A 17870-nucleotide genomic window follows, 5' to 3' on the forward strand; every position below is an offset into this window, starting at 1 on the left:
CCGCATAGCTGTAACGGATCGTGCAGCCACGTCTCGACTCCTGAGTCAACTGATGGGGACGTTTGCAAGACAACAACCATCTGCACGAACAGTTCGACGACGTTTGTAGCAGCATGCACTATCAGCTCGGAGACCATGGCTGCGGTTATCCTTGACGCTGCATCACATACAGGAGCGCCTGCGATGGTGTACTCAACGACGAACCTGGGTGCACGATGGCAAGACGTCATTTTTTCGGATAAATCCAGGTTATTTTTACAGCATCATGATGGTCACATCCGTGTTAGGCGACGTCGCGGTGGACGCAAATTGGAAGGGTGTATTCGTCATCGCCATACTGGCGTATCACCTGTCGTGATAGTACGGGGTGCCATTGGTTACACGTCTCGGTCACCTCTTGTTCGCATTGACGGCACTTTGAACAGTGGACATTACATTTCAGATGTGTTACGACCCGTGGCTCTACCCTTCATTCAATCCCTGCGAAACTCTACATTGCAGCAGGATAATGCACGACCGCATGCTGCAGGTCCTGTACGGGCCTTTCTGGATACAGAAAATGTTCGACTGTTGCCCTGTCCAGCACATTCTCCAGATCTCTCAGCAATTGAAAACGTCTGGTCAATGGTGGCCGAGCAACTGGCTCGTCACAATACGCCAGTCACTATTCTTGGTGAACTGTGGTATCGTGTTGAAGCTGCATGGGCAGCTGTACCTGTACACGCCATCCAAGCTCTGTTTGACTCAATGCCCAGGCGTATCAAGGCCGTTATTACGGCCAGAGGTGGATGTTCTGGGTACTGATTTCTCAGCCGGCCGCGGTGGCCGTGCGGTTCTAGCTGTGCAGTCCGGAACCGCGGGGCTGCTACGGTCGCAGGTTCGAATCCTGCCTCGGGCATGGATGTGTGTGATGTCCGTAGGTTAGTTAGGTTTAAGTAGTTCCAAGTTCTAGGGGACTGATGACCTCAGATGTTATGTCCCATAGTGCTCAGAGCCATTTGAACCATTTGAATCCGACCTGATGCAGTTCGCAAATACTCGAACAGTTCTCAAGAATAGGTCGTACAAGCGTCTTATATGAGGCCTTCTTTACTGATGAACCACACTTTTGCAAAATTGTCCCTATAAACCGAAGTAGACTATTTACCTTCACTACCACAACACTCACATGCTCCTTCCATTTCGTATCGCTCTGCAACGTTACACCCAGATCTTTAACCGAAGCGACTGCATCAAGCAGGATACTAAAAATACTGAATCAGAGCATTATGGGTTTGTTTTTCCTGCTCATTCGCATTAATTTACATTTTTCTACGTTTTAGAGCTAGCTGTCATTCATCACACCAACTAGAAACTTTGTCTAAGTCATCTTTTATTCTCTGACAGTCACTCAACTTCAACATCTTCCAGTACACCACAGCATCATCGGCACAACCTCAGGTATATGTATACAGAAAATACGAGTAATAGCCCCACACTTCCCTGGGGCACTCCTGACGACACTCTTACTTGATGAACACTTACCGTCGAGGACGTCTGGATTCTGTTACTTAAGAAGTTTCTGGCCACTAACATATCTAGAAACCTATTCCATATACTCTTACATTCGTCAATAGTCTGCGATGTGGCATCGTGTCAAATGCTTATTGGAAACCTGTAAATGTGGTATCTGTCAGTTGCTCTTCATCCACAGTTCGCAATACACCATGCGAGAAAAGGGCAAGCTGAGTTTCAGACAAGCGATGCTTTCTAAACCTATACTGATCGTGGACATAAGATTCTATATAATCTGTGCGTACAGAACACATCTCACATTAAATTCTTGCAGTGGGTGGATAGATATCAACCAGATTAGTGTTACGGTATTAGTAAAATAAATTGTACAACAAGATGATGAGAAATGTTAGCACACATATAAATTTATTTTTAATTTAATTAAGTTTCTGTTTTTATTTCTTTTGCTGGCTGTAGGAAGTTCTTTGAAAGATGAATATAGGCACTACCCGTTTTCGCTTGCGTAGAAACTAAGCTGGCTCGGTGGAGAACCAAATAATAGTATTATTTTACGAACGTTTGAAAACATTATTAGACTGTTCTCATACAGTAACGGTAATTTCTTGGTAGCGTTGTTGATATCATTTTTACTTCATTTTACTGGCATGTCATCCACACCGCGGACCTCCGATGGCAAAACTTTGTTGGCCGCACTTTGTAAAGAACACAGAGCACGACTCTCCATTAGCGGGTTAAAGGCGACGGCACCGCTTGCCAGTAACTTAGCCCTGTAGGCGCGTGTTCACTACGGATTTCCAAAACCGGCCCCGTAGACAAGGTCGCTAACTCTCAATGAGAAACAGGCGCAAGGAGGTGAGTAGGGGATGTACTACCACATCGCAAAGGAAAAGAGTTGCTAAGGAAGTACTTGCCGTAGTCGATTGTTGTCGGCACTTTATAGACCTCAGGCCATGACAAATTTAATCAAACTCGGCGCAGTGGACCATCAGTTTACTACTACACGTGTGTCCTTGCGTTCAACCTGAAAACGTCACGTACAAAGCTGGTCGCAAAAGAAGCGATGCTGGCGCTGAACGATATTCCCACTTGGTGGTTGCCTTATAACTGAGTCGAGCCACGTTCCCATTCGTTTTTCCCAACCGAACAAGGTGGTGCAATGGTTATGACACTTCACTTTGCAGCGAAACAGACCCTCCGCTAAAATTACTTTTACCAGAAATGATTTTAATCAAGGAAAACTTTAAGAATAGAAGAACTGATTCAGATTAAAGTACAATGTGAAAAAACTGGTAATAGAGAGAGAGAGAGAGAGAGAGAGAGAGAGAGCGGAAACCTGACTCATTAGTACCGGAATTAGTATAAGAGCCCTTCCACACAATCTTGGAATAAATAAAAAGTAATTATAAATTAAATGTTCCCTGAATGCTCAGTGTATAATACCCACTTGGGCTGAAGGTGTTACTGCTATTCATCAAGCATGCAAACAAGTTCCCAAACAGGCTTTGCAATACTGCAGTATGGCGAGCTTTGAAGTTGTAACAACATGACATACATGTACAATGTATGCCAAATTTAAAGTTCTCACTTCTTGTAAACCACTCGCCAATGAAAATACACCTACTCTTTCCTGATGGTAAAAGCCAATGGGCTTCCTATATTACGCGTGTTGCACAAAAATCCACGTAAGTCGACATGAACATCGTATAGACGCACAAATCAAAGGAGTAACACTCACAAACTACGCAAATGCGAATTGCATGCAATAAAAGCGAAGCACTGAAAAGGAAAAATTCGTACCACTGTAAGAAGTTGAAGGATGTGTAACACTTGTAACGGTCACAAAAAAGAAAGCAACGTTAAAAACAAAGCTTTCACACACACAGCTTTTATTGTCCTATTAAAATGTATTTAACAGCTAAATTACCGTCAGTATCCCTAAGGATTTTTGAAACTACTAACAGTAATATATAAGATCTAATAACCAAGTTACGTGGGACAGATAACAACAATGAGAATTTGTAGAAGTAAATCAGTGTAAATATTATACGTTTGTTATTCAAATGCTTCTTTTCAGATTGCGAGAAGAGAACTTCTTAACAGAATGTCCAATGGGAAATACTTACCCGTGAGAAACTACGTATCGCAGTCCTATGTGGATGGCCCGTAAACCGTATTCAAATAGCGTAATACGTATTGTCTTACACCCTTCTTAATACGAGCACTTCGTTCTTGATCGTCCACTCTTATTATTCCCTCTTGGTTGTTGTACATATTGTATATGACCCGTCTCTCCCTATAGCTTACCCCTACTTTTTTCAGAATCTCGAACAGCATGCACCATTTTATATTGTCGAACGCTTTTTCCAGGTCGACAAATCCTATGAAAGTGTCTTGATTTTTCTTTAGCCTTGCTTCCATTATTAGCCGTAACGTCAGAATTGCCTCTCTCGTCCCTTTACTTTTGCTAAAGCCAAACTGATCGTCACCTAGCGCATTCTCAATTTTCTTTTCCATTCTTCTGTATATTATTCTTGTAAGCAGCTTCGATGCATGAGCTGTTAAGCTGATTGTGCGCTAATTCTCGCACTTGTCAGCTCTTGCCGTCTTCGGAGTTGTGTGGATGATGCTTTTCCGAAAGTCAGATGGTATATCGCCAGACTCATATATTCTACACACCAACGTGAATAGTCGTTTTGTTGCCACTTCCCCCAATGATTTTAGAAATTCTGATGGAATGTTATCTATCCCTTCTGCCTTATTTGACCGCAAGTCCTCCAAAGCTCTTTTAAATTCCGATTCCAATACTGGTCCCCTATCTCTTCTAAATCGACTCCTGTTTCTTCTTCTATCACATCAGACAAATCATCACCCTCATAGAGGCTTTCAATGTATTCTTTCCACCTATCTGCTCTTTCCTCTGCATTTAACAGTGGAATTCCCGTTGCACTCTTAATGTTACCACCGTTGCTTTTAATGTCACCAAAGGTTGTTTTGACTTTCCTGTATGCTGAGTCTGTCATTCCGACAATCATACCTTTTTCGATGTCTTCACATTTTTCCTGCAGCCATTTCGTCTTAGCTTCCCTGCACTTCCTATTTATTTCATTCCTCAGCGACTTGTATTTCTGTATTCCTGATTTTCCCGGAACATGTTTGTACTTCCTCCTTTCATCAATCAACTGAAGTATTTCTTCTGTTACCCATGGTTTCTTCGCAGCCACCTTCTTTGTACCTATGTTTTCCTTCCCAACTTCTGTGATGGCCCTTTTTAGAGATGTACATTCCTCTTCAACTGTACTGCCTACTACGCTATTCCTTATTGCTGTATCTATAGCGTTAGAGAACTTCAAACGTATCTCGTCATTCCTTAGTACTTCCGTATCCCACTTCTTTGCGTATTGATTCTTCCTGACTAATGTCTTGAACTTCAGCCTACTCTTCATCACAACTATATTGTGATCTAAGTCTATATCTGCTCCTGGGTACGCCTTACAATCCAGTATCTGATTTCGGAATCTCTGCCTGACCATGATGTAATCTAATTGAAATCTTCCCGTATCTCCCGGCCTTTTCCAAGTATACCTCCTCCTCTTGTGATTCTTGAACAGGGTATTCGCTATTACTAGCTGAAACTTGTTACAGAACTCAATTAGTCTTTCTCCTCTTTCATTCCTTGTCCCAAGCCCATATTCTCCTGTAACCTTTTCTTCTACTCCTTCCCCTACAACTGCATTCCAGTCGCCCATGACTATTAGATTTTCGTCCCCCTTTACATACTGCATTACCCTTTCAATATCCTCATACACTTTCTCTATCTGTTCATCTTCAGCTTGCTACGTCGGCATGTATACCTGAACTATCGTTGTCGGTGTTGGTCTGCTGTCGATTCTGATTAGAACAACCCGGTCACTGAACTGTTCACAGTAACACACCCTCTGCCCTACCTTCCTATTCATAACGAATCCTACACCTGTTATACCATTTTCTGCTGCTGTTGATATTACCCGATACTCATCTGACCAGAAATCCTTGTCTTCTTTCCACTTCACATCACTGACCCCTACTATATCTAGATTGAGCCTTTGCATTTCCATTTTCAGATTTTCTAATTTCCCTACCACGTTCAAGCTTCTGACATTCCACGCCCCGACTCGTAGAACGTTATCCTTTCGTTGATTATTCAATCTTTTTCTCATGGTAACCTCCCCTTGGCAGTCCCCTCCCGGAGATCCGAATGAGGGACTATTCCGGAATCTTTTGCCAATGGAGAGATCATCATGACACTTCTTCAATTACAGGCCACATGTCCTGTGGATACACGTTACGTGTCTTTAATGCAGTGGTTTCCATTGCCTTCTGCATCCTCATGCCGTTGATCATTGCTGATTCTTCCGCCTTTAGGGGCAATTTCCTACCCCTAGGACAAGAGAGTGCCCTGAACCTCTATCCGCTCCTCCGCCCTCTTTGACAAGGCCGTTGGCAGAATGAGGCTGACTTCTTATGCCGGAAGTCTTCGGCCGCCAATGCTGATTATTTATCAAAACTTAGGCAGTGGCGGGGATCGAACCCGGTACCGAAGACGTTTTGATTATGAATCAAAGACGCTACCCCCTAGACCACGGGTACGCAACAGCATCTAACAGTAGAGGTGGAGAAGGGGTTTGTTGTAAGGATAATGGTCTGACCTACCCTTCCACCCCCCCCCCTCCCCCGCCCCCTTAAAAACCCAGCACGTGTTGGATGCGTTGAGAAGATTTATTACAGCATGTCCACATGCACCTGCGACCACCCAGGAGTTTTCAACCACACGGGTCGAGGAATGGAATGACTTACCACAAGAGTCTAGTGGCTAGTGTGGGAGCACATTGCAGAGCATGAATTGCCGTCTGTGGAGATCACACACACCCATCGAAAACCATGTCCCACATTCTGTCGTGTCCACGAGACCACAATGAATCACGGTGACTTCAGTGTGATTATTCTCTTTGAATAAAAGTGACATTTCTGTTCGTCACATTTCGTATTACTTTCAGTTGTCTTATGTACTGCACCGTACTGTACCATTTATTTCTAAGTGTGGTCCAAGTATCAATGAGCTACAGTATTTGATAGTGACACGTCATGCATAAGTCAGTTTGGTACTTAAATTTTGCACACCAATGTACTGTTAGTTCCCGGTCTCCACCATGCGTCGTAAACAGGCTATGTAGCGGCACGCCAAGCCCTCCCTTACCAGCCATCGACGCCTCTTCACTTCCGAATTCACACTGCAATCGATGTAATACACTCAGCTGACAAAAGTTATGACGTACTTCCTCATATCGAGTCGGATCTCCTTTCGCCCAGGGTAGTGTAGAAACTCGACGTGACATGGACACAACAAGTCATCTAGGGTCCAACCGGTATGGTCAAGAGCCAAGGAGAGGCGCTGCAGGCGATGTCGTGCTGTTAACAAAGACATTCACGTTCCCTGCAGAGATATGAGCCATGCTGCCTTTATAGTCGTGAATAATTGCGAAAGTGTTGCCGGTGCAGGGTTTTCTGCACGAAGTGAGCTCTCGATTACGTCCATAAATGTCGGATGGGATTCATGTCCGGTGATCTGATCAAAGTGGCCATATCAGTCGCTCGAATTGTCCAGAATGTTCTTCAAATCAGTTGCGAACAATTGTGGCCTGGTGACACTGCCCATTGTCATCTATAAAAATTCCATCGCTGTTTGGGAACTTGAAGTAGACGAACGTAACCATTTCCAGTCAGTGATGGATTCACTCGGACTAGACGACACAGACAGTTCTATGTAAACACAGCCCACACGATTATGGAGCGACCACCAGCCTGCACAGTGCCTTGTTGACAACATAGGTCCATGGCTTCATGTGGTTTGCGCCACACTCGAGCCCTACCATGAGTTTTTACCAACTGAAACTGGGACTCATCCGACCATGCAACGATTTCCGGTAGTCTAGAGTCCAACCAATATCGTCACGAGCCAAGGAGAGGCGCTGCAGGCGTTGTCATGCTGTTAACAAAGGCACTCACGTTTGTCGTCTGCTGCCATAGCCCAATTACGCCCAGTCTCGCCGCACTGTCCTAACGGATACGTTCGCCTTACGTCCCACATTGATTTCTGCAGTTATTTCGAGCAGTGTTGCTTGTCTGTTAGCACTGACAACTCTATCCAAACGCCGCTCCTCTCGGTCTTTGAGTGATGGCCGTAGGCTACTGCTTTGTCCGTGGAGAGTCAATGCCTGGAATTTTGTATTCTCGGCACACTCTTGACACTGTGGATCTTGGAATACTCAATTACCTAACGATTTCCAAAACTGATTGTCCCTTGCGTCTAGCTCCTACTACCATCCCGCGTTCAGAGTCTGTTAACACTATGCCGTCCGGCGACACCACAGTGGTGTTGTGTGCATAGTATCGCACAGTGGCCGGCGACAGCACGTTAGTATCTTTTGCATTGTGTTGGTGTTTTGTTTAGGTAACAATAAGTTAAAAAAATGGCTCTGAGCACTATGGGACTTAACATCTATGGTCATCAGTCCCCTAGAACTTAGAACTACTTTAACCTAACTAACCTAAGGACATCACACAACACCCAGTCATCACGAGGCAGAGAAAATCCCTGACCCCGCCGGGAATCGAACTAACAATAAGTTACACACGTCAACAAGTCTTTTGTTCTTATAAGTACTTGTGCTATTTCATCATGGCGGACGAAAGAGACAATAGGATTATTTACGATGAATGTGCAGACGTCTTGTCTGACGTTCCGGACGACTTGGCCGATTGGGAAGAAGACACTGGATATAAAAAAAAATGAAAGTGAAGCAGAATCGTAGGAAGATAGTGAAATAACTCCAAGAAGAATTCGGCGAACGCTACGATTGCTAACTGATTCGGCTGAATCAGACGAAGAAGACAGTGCACAGTGGTCAGACTTCGATTTACCGAGGACCAATAATAAATTTGAAGGATCCGCGGGTCCAAACATATTTCGCAAAGATACACAGAGCGTCGAGGATATCGTACAGTTATATATTGGGAACGATCTATTTGAATATATTAGCAACGAAACCAAAAATTACTACATTCAAAACTGCAATAGAAGGAAACTGGATTTAAAAAATAAATGCCAAATTTGCCGACGTTACGGGACCCGAACCTAGAAAATGGTTTGGGCTTGCTATCTTTATGGAAATTGTAAGAAAAACAAGGATAAATGATTATTGGTCAACGAATCCGCTGATAGACACATAGATATTTCGCAAAACGATGTCCCGCAACTGATTCAGACAAATATGATCATTTTTACATTTTTCCGACAGCAACAATAAACTGGATAGTGCCGACCGGCTTGTCAAAGTGCTATTCGTAATTGATTATTTTTCCAAAAAGTTTAAAGAAACGTTTAATCTAAGTCAAAAGATCTCAATTGATGAAGGAATGATACCGTGGCGTGGACGGTTAAATTTTAAAGTTCACAATCCGTCGAAAATTGCGAAATACGGCATACTCATTCGGATGCTGTGTGATTCGAGTACGGGATACATTTCCCCATTCACGATATATTCCGGCGCTGGACAGCCTTTAGCAAAAACAGTGATGGAACTATTGACACCTTCTGATGGAAAGTGGCATCACCTCTGCATGGATAATTATTATAACAGTGTAGAACTTGCAGGGAAGTTACTTGAAAAGAAAATTCGAGTTTGTGGAACGATACGACAAAATAAAGGATATCCGGACAAATTAAAGCGCGCAAAAGTCGATGTGTTTGAAGCTTGTCATCAACGGAAAGGTGACAAGCGGCCGGCGCCAAGCTGACTTAGCGATGCCGGCGCCAAGCGAATAAATGTGTACGAGACGTGCGGACGGCAAAGTGTTAATTGCCGTCGTGCGGCTATAGTCATGTCGGACTCCATTTCACATGAATCACCTGAGTACAACTGACAGCTCCGCCAATGTATTGTCATTTTATACATCGTGTATGCGGCGCTACCGCCATCACTATAGATGCATATTGCTACCCCACGACTTTAGGCATTACTGTGTGCTAAGCTTCCTCTCTCCCTTTTTTCTTGCAGAATACTAACAATCACAACCTTTTGAAAATTTCCATATTGGCATGTATACAGTCAGCAAACTACAAAACTCGCTCAGTAAATGGAGGATTCTACCGAACTCAACCAAAAACCAGCTAATTCTATTTAGGTATAGTAATCTTACCAATTTCACGATACCGACACAAACTTCATTCCGAACACTAACACATATGCAGATATACACCATAAATACGGTTTACTCATACACAACATTTTAATTTTCGAAAGTATGTGGATTCAGAAACGTTTTCAAGTGTTGGACATGTGTGATGCATATAGGTGGACTGAAGCAACGAATGAAAATTTGTACTGAAGCCAGGATTTGCCCTGACGCCTCCTGTTCATTAGGCAGATGCCCTGACCACTAGGCCACCCTGTCACAGTGACTTTGCATAACTGCACAGACTACTCTTGCACTCCTCCATCCACAATACTAATTCCCACTGATGCCTCAGCCCACTTGTTATTTCCCATAAACTGCAATGGAATTGTAGAGGCTTTCCATCTTTGTTGGAATAGTGTCTCAGCATCAAAATGGGGAATCCTGCCTGAAACCCGGGCATAGGTGCTTTAATTAAATGCAACTATATGGTTTCACAGGCCGTTTCGAGTCTCAGACATTTATAATGTGTATATGCAGACTGAAGCGACGAATGAAAATTTGTACCAAGGAAAGGATTCGAAGCCGGCTCTCCTACTCACTAGGCAGAAGCGCTAACCACTATGCAGCGCTGGCGCATGGACTTTGCACAACTGCACGGGCTGCCTTAGCGCGTCTCCCACTTTTCTTGCTGTTTGGCTGGGACAACGTCCATAACGAAGTAAACTAATGTGATTCCACACATCTGGTTCTGGCCGGGTGTCTCTTGGCTGTAAGGCATACGTCAGCACTGGTAAGAACCTTCCATTTATTCCCCATTGGGATCCTCCATTTGCCCCACCACTAGTAATACTAGGTGGCGACGAAGAACTTTCTAATGAGGCTCCCAACGGGTGGTCACTCGCAGCAGGTGACCCTGCAGTTCACAGTAGGTACGCTGGCATGCGAGACAGCGACACCTCCCATCCGTCGTCAAATTCAGGTTGTGTAATATCTTCACTTGGCCTGTGTTCCGGCGTAGTATTAGTAATGTTATGTTCAGAATCTTGGGTTGATTGGTGATTATTCGTAAGGATTTCACGGTCTGCTCTTCTGAATCCCAAAGCGGAACGAAGGTTGTACGCCACCCTGAAATGTCCAACAAATAATACAAGCGTAGTAATAATAACCACCTCAAATGCTAACAAAATTCATTAGAACATTTAAAATGCCAATGTCGCTTCTCTTTTGATAACTTGTGTTTCTACCCTAATCAGGAGGCCTCACTACCCGTGAGGCCATTTTCTAGGAAGGCCTTCGGCTGTGCGTCTGAGGTATGACTTTTGAGGTTATTTGATTGAGGTTCTAGTAATTGTACCACAATGGCCTATAACGCCCTTGCATAAAATCAAAGTACCTGTCTGTCTGATAATTGGCATGTCTGATAATTGGCTGAATAGGACCGCGACTATTTAATGGGCTGTATCCCAAAGAGCCCGCTACACTCCTTGGAGTGGTGAATGAAAACATAAGAAAACAATCTTCAGCTACAGGACATCATGGAGTGAATATTAGACTCCGTGGACAAGAAATGTTAACTGTCTTGGAATTTACTTAGACGAATTTCTAAATAGGCAGAAAAACACATTTGAAAAAATTAAACAAGCCGAAAGCAGACTCAACCTAATTCGACATATGAAATACAGAACACGTGGAGTTGATCAACATACAAAGTATTTGAGTGGTCGGTACTCGAATATTACTCAAATATGGGTATCAAGCATGGATCATGTCAACAAGACAAGCAGAAAGATTTCTATCTCCTGACCGGAAGATGCTGTGAATTGCTCGAGATCTACGTAATGACTCCATATTAATTCTATACACGAAACCTTCAACACCAAAAATATACTCGAAAGACTCGAAGAACAGAGAGCCAGATTTGGACTTACCAGGCTAATTCACGACAGAACTACAAAATCCCTTCTACAACATGATCCTACCACGTTCAGATTTTCAGAATTCAAGTACTCTTTCCTTCCCAACATCACTCTAGATTTCAAATAACTTCCGGGAATTCAGCCAGGTAACACTTTCAGCGACCGCCGATATTTCGGCGGGAGAACACCCCGCCATTTTCAAGGCAAACTGAAAGTGTTACCTGGCTGAATTCCCGGAAGTTATTTGAAAGTTGTATACGCCAGGAGAAACTCAGGTCTCATCACTCGAGATGCCATATCAAACTTACTACACAAGTTGCCTCTAGATAACAAAGTAACCAACGAAATTGTCCACAGACCACAGCTACCCACAAGGATTTGTGATGATTTAGCAGCGTGATATACCAAATAACTGATCAAACTATCGCATTCAGAAAATGTCTACAGAGTGAGACTAAAATTTTACGTGAACTAAATGTCTAGTATATCAAAGATAAAGAGAACACCAGGTACCTAGTCCCAACTGAAGTTTTCCCGCAAGGAGGTTTTTCCCTCAGCCGTAAGGTAAATGCCGGGATTCAAAATGAAGAATATAAAATAAGAACTTCTCCTACCCATCCATTGTCAGCAAAACTCATTGAAATTAAATAGGCATCCAAATTTTCTCAAATAAATTGTGCCAGCACAGAACAAAATGCAACTACTGGCTGAAAAGAACTATGCTTCTCTGTAGGCCCCCGTCTCCCTTAGAGGTGGAACGAAAGAAAAAAAATCTTACAAACTTACCTGCTCATACGCAAATACTGATTTTTTGTCTGAGGCAATGGACAACATTTTCCCGGAAATAACTTAAAATAGCTCTAGTTCCAGAAGTATATTCAATTCTTACCATAACTGGAATAATACACAAGTTGAAGCATCTCAAGACGCTACCCAGTATAAATATTTTCTTCCAGTAATCTTTCAAGATAGGTGTAGTAAAGTGTCATCGGGGTCGATATGTTTGGGCGATGGCTTTTATTTTTTACACATCCTCAGCGCGGGAGTGGTGTTGGGATGAAGAGTGTAGTGGTGTAGTGAGAAAGAGTGACGGAATGGAACGTAACGTGTTTAAAAAGGGTTGCTACATGTTGAAGTTTTTGTTAGAGAATGCATGCAAAAGCGGTTCAAATAGCGAAGAATATACAATAATATGCACAGGTAACAGAAAATTATTCTGTATTGCATATGAAAGAAGCAGACAGATTATTCATATATGACATCCTTTCACGCGGTGTGTGACGTCCGCATAACTGAGAGAAAACGTAATGAAAATTACGTTGAACTGTTTGACGGTACACTATCGAAAGGAACTGTAAAAATTAGCATCTGTTAATAAGGGAACGGACAGGCAGGCGAGCATTCTGTTGTCTAACAATAATTACAATGGATGTAAAAATTAGCATCTGTTAATAAGGGAACGGACAGGCAGGCGAGCATTCTGTTGTCTAACAATAATTACAATGGACTGAGACAATAAAAACAGAGAAGTAAAAGAGCTGGTAGTGACAGCTGGATAGCTTTCAAGGATGTCCAACAGAAGAGGTTGATACCATTGTTTTCCCAGTTGCCATAGTTTTGCCATACGTACTACCGTACGTGTCCAACTTAAGTTTCTAGCCAAAGCATCATTTGTCAATGACATTAACTGCACAGCTTCACAATCAAAGATGTGTTCCATGTTTTATAATGAAAACATCTGTCAAAGTACAACACAGAACATTATTTTGAAACCGAAGATTGTGTCTACTAATAAAAAACTAAAAAATTCTACTTAACATGAGACTGACGTTGGGTATTCAGCAATGAACATCACCAACAAAAGTCCTCAGTTATATGACGAATGTATAAATGAGATCGATGCTTTTCATTTAATTCGGGTCAGTGCTTTACTTGAATTCAACTCTACCTTTGATGTCCGACCTCCAGTGTTGTAAACTCATTAGAGAACATTCGACTTGCGCAACTTCCGTTTAGACGGTGGCTGTACATTTGGCTCAGTTCGGAAATAGCAACTGCATTTCACTGTAGCGTCAGTGGCCGCAGTACTAATGGCAACAGATGACGAGCGATCCATTTAATTAGCGAGACTGTCGGGTCTTCCGCGTTAGGCGGACGGTCGCACAGAGAAGAAATACATTAAACTCAAGCTGTGATGTCCAACTGCGTATCGTCTACCTCACTCTTCAGAATTCGTAGTGCTGAATACAGACTGATAGACTAATTTACTTACAAATTTTACCTGTAAAAATTGAATAAAAAGGAAAGCTTGAATGCAGGTGTTTTGAAGCAACGACTGCTAGGATGGCAACGTACGACCATGTAGAGAAGAAAATTCTACAATCTCAAATTTGCCGTGGTTGCCTTAAATAACGTCTCACAAAAGCATTAGTGATTTATTCAAGACGATCAAAACCGTTTCTTTCCTGTCCCTTCGTCCAACCTTACTCGGCACCGACACGTCATGTGACAGTTACTTTAGTCAGCAGCTTTTGGACACCAGAGTAATGGGAGTGCTTAGGGGAGACCTGGGACAACTCAAGGTCATACCCTAATTATGGTAAACTACTTTCACTTAAGTTAATTGTCCTGGGTCATAAACAGCTATGACACAATCGAAGGTCATAATCAATTCAAGTGTCCTAAGACAGTCCAAGGTTACATGTCATCACAACATCTTTTTAGTCAGAATTTTTCCGGGTTCAACCCAGAGCGTATTTAATATTCTTAAATTTTAGTCGTTTCAAGAGAAATTTTGCAGTTTAAATACCCATATATACGTAAGTGGAATTCCCACTTTAACTTCCAGCCAAATTCCCTAACATCCCTGTATCTATACAGTTCGTGGTTCGAGTTCCATCATGTTCATTTTGCTTAAAATTCATCCAAAATTTCACAATATCTACATACACCCACACATCCCCAATACCCTGCCTCCCTATTGCACGGCAAAAGGCAAGCGATGACATATTGCCCCTTCCTTTGATGAAACACAGATTTTTTGGGCTATAGTGTGTATTTACTTCACTACCCACTACTGCACAAAGTGATTCCACGATGATGTTACAAGTTTTCAGGTACGATCGAGAAGGGTAATGTATCTGTTTGAGGTGAGGGACCGTCATCCGGAAACGAGTGAGTCGAAAGTTATAAGTGCAAATCGTTCAGATAACTCTGCCAATGCACCTCTTCTGCTGTAAACTCTTGGCTTTCTATATTTTTTTTGGGGGGGGGGGGTAGTATGGAAGAAAAGAAGAAAATAAGAAACGATGGACTCTAAAATACATACCTTAAGAGCTTTGAGCACAATATACGGTTTTTCTTGGTTAGTCTTGTGTGATTCAGTGGCACCATCCTCTTCTCCTTCTCCTCCAATATCTGCACATTCTGCTCTCATAAATACAATGTTTTCTTTGGCTTTAACATCTTTGCCCCAGTCTGTCTTCTTTCGGATGGTCACCTCTGACAAAATCTGATGAGATGTCTTACATCAAACACTAGGTGCAACTGAATTAGGATTACTGACACAGTCAGTTTTCAATTTCTTTCGACAAAATCCCTGTAGTGTTATGAAATTTATTCAATTTTGTTAGCGAATTTCTGCAGCGAAGAGCCAGCTATTACTTCTCTTGACTCTTCGATGTATGTTTCTTCTGGCAGTATGCATTTTCCTCCTTTTTGTAATTTATCATGTTGGTTCAAATGCTTCAAATGGCTCTGAGCACTATGCGACTTAACTTCTGAGGTCATCAGTCGCCTATAACTTAGAACTAATTAAACCTAACTAACCTAAGGACATCACACACATCCATGCCCGAGGCAGGATTCGAACCTGCGACCGTAGCGGTCACGCGATTCCAGACTGAAGCGCCTTTAACCGCACGGCCACACCGGCCGGCTTTATCATGTTGCCTTTGCAATAAAAAATACACTCCTGGAAATGGAAAAAAGAACACATTGACACCGGTGTGTCAGACCCACCATACTTGCTCCGGACACTGCGAGAGGGCTGTACAAGCAATGATCACACGCACGGCACAGCGGACACACCAGGAACCGCGGTGTTGGCCGTCGAGTGGCGCTAGCTGCGCAGCATTTGTGCACCGCCGCCGTCAGTGTCAGCCAGTTTTCCGTGGCATACGGAGCTCCATCGCAGTCTTTAACACTGGTAGCATGCCGCGACAGCGTGGACGTGAACCGTATGTGCAGTTGACGGACTTTGAGCGAGGGCGTATAGTGGGCATGCGGGAGGCCGGGTGGACGTACCGCCGAATTGCTCAACACGTGGGGCGTGAGGTCTCCACAGTACATCGATGTTGTCGCCAGTGGTCGGCGGAAGGTGCACGTGCCCGTCGACCTGGGACCGGACCGCAGCGACGCACGGATGCACGCCAAGACCGTAGGATCCTACGCAGTGCCGTAGGGGACCGCACCGCCACTTCCCAGCAAATTAGGGACACTGTTGCTCCTGGGGTATCGGCGAGGACCATTCGCAACCGTCTCCATGAAGCTGGGCTACGGTCCCGCACACCGTTAGGCCGTCTTCCGCTCACGCCCCAACATCGTGCAGCCCGCCTCCAGTGGTTTCGCGACAGGCGTGAATGGAGGGACGAATGGAGACGTGTCGTCTTCAGCGATGAGAGTCGCTTCTGCCTTGGTGCCAATGATGGTAGTATGCGTGTTTGGCGCCGTGCAGGTGAGCGCCACAATCAGGACTGCATACGACCGAGGCACACAGGGCCAACACCCGGCATCATGGTGTGGGGAGCGATCTCCTACACTGGCCGTACACCACTGGTGATCGTCGAGGGGACACTGAATAGTGCACGGTACATCCAAACCGTCATCGAACCCATCGTTCTACCATTCCTAGACCGGCAAGGGAACTTGCTGTTCCAACAGGACAATGCACGTCCGCATGTATCCCGTGCCACCCAACGTGCTCTAGAAGGTGTAAGTCAACTACCCTGGCCAGCAAGATCTCCGGATCTGTCCCCCATTGAGCATGTTTGGGACTGGATGAAGCGTCGTCTCATGCGGTCTGCACGTCCAGCGCGAACGCTGGTCCAACTGAGGCGCCAGGTGGAAATGGCATGGCAAGCCGTTCCACAGGACTACATCCAGCATCTCTACGATCGTCTCCATGGGAGAATAGCAGCCTGCATTGCTGCGAAAGGTGGATATACACTGTACTAGTGCCGACATTGTGCATGCTCTGTTGCCTGTGTCTATGTGCCTGTGGTTCTGTCAGTGTGATCATGTGATGTATCTGACCCCAGGAATGTGTCAATAAAGTTTCCCCTTCCTGGGACAATGAATTCACGGTGTTCTTATTTCAATTTTCAGGAGTGTATATAATAAGGCACTGCACATGACACTGAGTTGCTGTTACAGTGTAACAATGTGTTACATAATGTAACAAATTAACCCACACGACATCATTTTAAATCCTGTTACATACAATCACCAACCGAAATTGTAACAAATTGCCCCATGCTACAACAAAAAGTGTAGCAAGACCATATGAAAATATAGGTGTAGCATTGTGATATTTTTAACAGCGGTTAATTTTACATGTCTATGCTGCCACGATGTTGCATTAGCGGGCATCCTAAACTTCACAAATTGCCCCTACATGGTCATGTTATTGCAAAATTGTCATGTTTATGTAGTGCAACGTTCGAAGGTTCCCAGACAAGAAAGTTCAATTAATCAATAATATACTGTTTATCATTTTGATTTCTTCGCAGTTCAGCTGATTATAGTTTCGTATAAGAAAATACAGTTTGCAGATAAAAATTGAATCTGTTGACAAAATAATAGTGTACTGGAGAACTGGGGAAAATTTTTGTTTCCTGCCACTAATGTTTGCCATAGGCGTCGTTGTGGACGATATTTAATGAACAGAAATATTTTTAAAAATTATTGCTTTCCCATTCAAACATCTTCTTACAGCCGGCCGAAGTGGCCGCGCGGTTCTGGCGCTGCAGTCTGGAACCGCGAGACCGCTACGGTCGCAGGTTCGAATCCTGCCTCGGGCATAGATGTGTGTGATGTCCTTAGGTTAGTTAGGTTTAACTAGTTCTCAGTTCTAGGGGACTAATGACCTCAGCAGTTGAGTCCCATAGTGCTCAGAGCCATTTGAACCATCTTCTTACATCATATACAGAGGTAGATAGAGAAACA

This window comes from Schistocerca nitens, chromosome 6 (assembly GCF_023898315.1).
Source record: "Schistocerca nitens isolate TAMUIC-IGC-003100 chromosome 6, iqSchNite1.1, whole genome shotgun sequence".
Lineage (NCBI taxonomy): Eukaryota > Metazoa > Arthropoda > Insecta > Orthoptera > Acrididae > Schistocerca > Schistocerca nitens.